We start from the raw sequence: 6,028 nt of genomic DNA on the forward strand, positions 1-6,028 counted from the left end.
GTCTCAAAATCCTGTGGCGGGGGTCGTGGGTAGCTGGCGGGTGTCAGCCGACCCTGCGCTCTAGCTACCCAGGTGCTGATCCGGCCGGATGAGGCCTGTGGCCCTACTCGGTCCGTGAACTATTAAGGGGACCTATAGCAGGTTCGAGCTGGATTCCTGGGCTTTCACCATGGGCATCATGCTCATCTATAATCATGAATGCCAAACTCATCTCTGAATGAGCAAATGATAGAGTCTGCCACAGGGATCAGCCACAATGGAACAGCACTCCGTGGAGAGATTGGGACAACCATCCATGGCCAGGAAACCAAAAAACCCGGTCTGGTCCTCCTCACCTTTTGCCCTACATCATTTGAGAAGCTTCAAGTAGTTGAGGTAAAGCAGGGTAGGAGAGAGGGAGACCGGACCACACCCTCTTTCCTATTACAGATTTTAGAGCATGAGGCAAGCTTAAACAGAAGTGACAGGAAGAGGCACTGGGGAGTTTTACACTGAACTGATAAATTACTGAAAGTGATAGAAGTGAAACCGAGGGATTTGCCCCAACCATCCTTAAGCAATGACCACAGATGTGATGGGTCCTCACATGCCTAGAGAACACAAAGCTCCTGGATGCTAATTCCCACCCAACCAAGTTCAATAATTCAGTTGTTCAAAAATGTGGTACATTACTGAAAAAGAAATTAGGGAAACAGCACCCTTCACAATAGTCACAAATAATATAAAATATCTTGCTGTGACTCTAACTAAGGAAGTGAAAGAGCTGTATGATAAGAACTTCAAGTCTCTGAAGAAAGAAATTGAAGAAGATCTCAGAAGATGGAAAGATCTCCCATGCTCATGGATTGGCAGGATCAATATAGTCAAAATGGCTATCTTGCCAAAAGCAATCTAAAGATTCAAAGCAATCTCCATCAAAATTCCAAATCAATTCTTCACTGAGTTAGAAAGGGCAATTTGCAAATTCATCTGGAATAATAAAAAACCTAGGATAGCAAAACCTATTCTCAACAATAAAAGAACCTCTGGTGGAATCACCAGGCCTGACCTAAAGCTTTACTACAGAGCAATTGTGATAAAAACTGCATGTTACTGGTACAGTGACAGACAGGTAGATCAATGGAATAGAATTGAAGACCCAGAAATGAACCCATACACCTGTGGTTACTTGATCTTTGACAAGGGAGCTAAAACTATCCAGTGGAAAAAAGACAGAATTTTCAACAAATGGTGCTGGCACAACTGGTTGTTATCATGTAGAAGAATACGAATTGATCCATTATTATCTCCTTGCACAAAGCTCAAGTCTAAGTGGATCAAAGATCTCCTCATAAAACCAGAGACACTGAAATTAATAGAGGAGAAAGTGGGGAAAAGTCTCGAAAATATGGGCACAGGGGAAAAATTCCTAAACAGAACAGCAATGGCGTGTGCTGTAAGATCAAGAATTGACAAATGGGACCTCATAAAATTGCAAAGCTTCTGTAAGGCAAAAGACACTGTCAATAAGACAAAAAGACCACCAACAGATTGGGAAAGGATTTTTACCAATCCTAAATCTGATAGGGGACTAATATGCAATATATACAAAGAGCTCAAGAAGCTGAACTCAAGAAATTCAAATAACTCCATTAAAAAATGGGGTACAGAGCTGACAGAGAATTCTCAACTGAGGAATACCGAAGGGCTGAGAAGCATCTGAAATAATTTCAACATCCTTAATCATCAGGGAAATGCAAATCAAAACAACCCTGAGATTCCACCTCACACCAGTCAGAATAACTAAGATAAAAAATTCAGGTGACAGCAGATGCTGGTGAGGATGTGGAGAAAGAGGAACACTCCTCCATTACTGGGGGGATTGCAAGCTTGTACAACCACTCTGCAATTCAGTCTGAAGGTTCCTCAAAAAATTGGACATAATTCTACCGGAGAATCCAGCAATACCTCTCCTGGGCATAAACTCAGAAGTTCCAACTGGCAATAAGAACACATGCTCCACTATATTCATAGTAGCCTTATTTATAATTGCCAGAAGCTGGAAAGAACCCAGATGTCCCTCAACAGAAGAATGGATACAGAAAATGTGGTACATTTACACAATGGAGTACTACTCAGCTATTAAAAACAATGAATTTATGAAATTCTTGGACAAATGAATGTATCTGGAGGATATCATCCTTAGTGAGGTAAGCCAATCACAAAAGAAGTCATTAGATATGCACTCACAAATAAGTAGATATTAGCCCAGAAACATAGAACACCCAAGATACAATTTATAAAACACAAGAAAATCAAGAAGAGGGAAGACCAATGGGTGGATACTTCGTTCCTCCTTAGAATAAGGAACAAAATACCCATGAAAGGAGTTACAGAGACAAAGTTTGGAGCTAAGATGAAAGGATGGACTATCCATAGACTACCCCACCCGGGGATCCATCCCATAATCAGGCACCTAACCCAGACACTATTGCATAAGCCAGCAAGATTTTGCTGAAGGGACCTTGGTATAGAAGTGGGAGTGGGTGGGTAGGGGAGTAGGGCAGGGGGAGAATATTGGGAACTTTCAGGATAGCATTTGAAATTTGAAATGTATATAAAGAAAATATCTAATAAAAATTACTTTAAAAAAGAATAAATTATGTAAAACTGTAAGAAAAAAACAAGAATAAAAACAGTAACAACTCAAAAAAAAAAAAATATATATATATGGACCGCTGTATTTCCTGAGCATCTGCTATGAGTCGAGTTGCCTTCTGCATTTAACGCGCAGAAAGACAGCTCTTGTCTTCACACAGGGTTTTATTCTTGTTGAGGAATGTCACAAATTTAACTTCCCTTACAACAAGAGCTGCATGTACTGCTGGACAGAAAAGCTATCGAGGAACAAGGACGGGGAGACAAGGCTAGAACCTGGCTGCAAAGTCAGAGAGCCTCTCCTTGAAACCAGAGACTGAGAACTGGGAGTTGATTGGCAGGTGAGGGCTTTGTGAAGACAAATCTTCAAGGAAAAGGAAGAACGATGCAATGGGTGTGAAGGAACATCAGGCCACTCCTTCTTTTTTTTTTTTTTTTTTTCTTGAGACAGGGTCTCTCTGTGTAGCCCTGGCTGTCCTCGAACTCACTTTGTAGACCAGGCTGGCCTCGAACTCAGAAATCTGCCTGTCTCTGCCTCCTGAGAGCTGGGATTAAAGGCATGCGCCACCACACCTGGCTAGGCCACTCCTTCACAAGTCTGGCAGGCCTTGCCCTTCTCCCCAGTCCCTTTGCTTTGCTAAAAAAAAAAAAAAAAAAAAAAAAAAAAAAAAAAAAAACCATTAGATTACATTCCTAAAGCTGTCTAACAAGGTCTATTCCCTTATTTGGCTACTTCCTTCTCCCGAGACTTACTATCAAGGTCCAGCTATCAAAGTATTCAAGTCTAGCAATCAAAAGCCCCCTTTGGCTCATGCAATGAACATACCCAATTAAAATCAAAGATGAGGTTTCCCATTTTCCTTTATAAACCACTCTTTGCCTAAGGGCCACGTTTATCCCCTCTCTATCAGAGGCAGTTATTTGTCCTTTGAGACAAATACCCCTTTCTCCTCTCCCTTGTCCTCTTTCCCTTCTCCCTCACCTTCTATCTCCTATCTTTGTCTTTTATTCCCTGTCCTCTGTCCCTCTGGGACAAATGAATCTCCTTTGAGCTGAGAACTTGGTCTGGGGGTCCTGAGCTGATTACCAATCTCATAAACTGTGACCTCCCTACTAGGTACTCATCCCATTGTTGTGACAAAGTACCCAACAACACCAACTTAAGGGGGCGAGGTGCATTTTGGCTCTCAGGTTCATGGTGAGGAACACCTCTAGCTGTAATGGTAAGAGGGAGAGACAGCTAGCCACACAGTGCTCCTAGCATGAAGGAGAAAGTGGGTGGGAATGTAGCTCTATTGGTAGAGTACTATTGTGAGACAAGACTGTTGGTGTGATCTTTTTGTGCACTGTGTAAAGGTTGTCTTTGTATTATTCAAAACTGCATAAGCAGAGAGCTGAGTACTGGCTGAACTTTGATATTGCTATTCATCACCTGCCTCAGAATTTTGTAAGCATATACCTCCCTCATCTTCTGATTGGCTTAATAAAGATCTGATGGCCAATAGCTGAGGCAGGAAAGAAAAGGCAGGACTTCTGGGAAGAGATAGGAACTGTGGGAAGAATCAGGCATGGGAAGATTTGCCAGCGTGACACAGAAGTAGCAGGAACATGTCCTGGGACTGATTGAGAGGTTACGGGCCATAAGGCAGGATGTGAACTAGAACTAGTCAGGCTAGAGTTAGATGGGAGGTGTCCAGCTATAATGCCCAAGTTTTCATAAATAATAATGAGTTTCTGAGTCATTATTTGGGAGATGGCATGTCCAAGAAAGTCAGGCAATATAAGACTTTCCCTGGAGAAAAGCAATACATATGTTTACTAAATTCAGATTGGAATCCGACAACAGACCAAAGTACAGATACCACCAAAGTCCAACTTGGTGTTACAGGAATATGGGCGAGAGGTTACTTATAGGACTAGAAATGACTCAAAAACAACTGCATTACCAGCCCACCCCGGTATGGGTGACAGCTTACAAACACTGGGAATCTAGGACACAGTAAACAACATGCTGATAGTTCAACAGGCTGGAGAGTGTCCTTCCCAAGACACTCAGTTGGTCTAAATCTCTTCCAGGCAGGTCAGTAAGGTTGCATCTTCCAGGTGTGGATACAATGTGCGTGGAATAAAAAAAAAAAAAAAACCAACACTATTTGCTTTGCATGCCTTAACACTATACACCTCGAATTCAACAGGTTTCTCCCTAACATTTATACAAAGCTCAGATCCATAGGATATTAAGCCCTTGAATGCAGGCATTTCTAATTGCAGTTGTCTATGTATATATTATAAAATGTAATAACCCCAAGCCTGGTCTACAAAGTGAGATCCAGGACAGCCAGGGCTACACAGAGAAACCCTGTCTTGAAAAACAACCAAAAAAAAAAAAAAAAACATGGAGAAGGAGCTGAGAGTTCTACATCGTGATCTGCAGGCAGCAAGAGACTGTCTCACTGGGCATGGCTTAAGCATATATGAAACCTCAAAATCCACCTCCCCAGTGACACTTCCTCCAACAAGACCACACCTCCTAATCGTGCCACGCCCTATTTTTTAAGTGTTCAAACACATTTGTCTATGGGGGCTACTCCTATTTAAACCATCACAATAAGTGATAACGTAAAAGAAAAAGTTAAAACATATAACATTTTTGTTTTAAATTGTATTCTTGAGACAAGGTTTCGCTATTTATCCCAAGCTGGCTTTGAACTCATTGTGAAGCCCCTATGATCAGTATTGAATGGACTCAGAAGGCCATATTTATATATACATGTTGGGTATAGAGATATATATGTTATACACATACAAATGTAACAACAATGTTAAAGAAAAAGAGATTTTTGAATTTCTGAGAAAAGTTGGAGGTAACTAAGTGTTAGGGTTTAAACCTGGCACAAATGGCTGAGATGCCTACTTGACATACTAGAGCAGACCTGGCCATCAGGTTCTCCCTTCATCCCTCAGTCCCTACCTGTTACAGAGCCTCCTGACTGACACACCCTGCCCACTACCCTGAACTTTCCAGTCCAGAGGGCTGGGCTTCTTTTGCAAATATAGTCCAACAGCTCTTTTTGTACCTTTGGACCTCCTGGCTGGTTCCTCTTTCTTCCCTTTCCCTTCTCCTCACCCCTCACCCCTCACCCCTCACCCCTCTCCTCACATAGCCCACCTCAGTCTGGTCATGTCCACCCCGGACTCTCCCAGATGCCCCTGCCTCTGGCTGTGCTTTCCCACATATCTATAATAAACCCTTCTCCATCACAGCTAGGAGTGGTCATGTTTTTTCCTTTCCTTTCCTTTCCTTTTCCTTTTCCTTTTCCTTTTCCTTTTCCTTTTCCTTTTCCTTTTCCTTTTCCTTTTCCTTTTCCTTTTCCTTTTCCTTTCCTTTCCT

The sequence above is a fragment of the Mus caroli genome, chromosome 1 (assembly GCF_900094665.2).
Source record: "Mus caroli chromosome 1, CAROLI_EIJ_v1.1, whole genome shotgun sequence".
Taxonomy (NCBI): domain Eukaryota; kingdom Metazoa; phylum Chordata; class Mammalia; order Rodentia; family Muridae; genus Mus; species Mus caroli.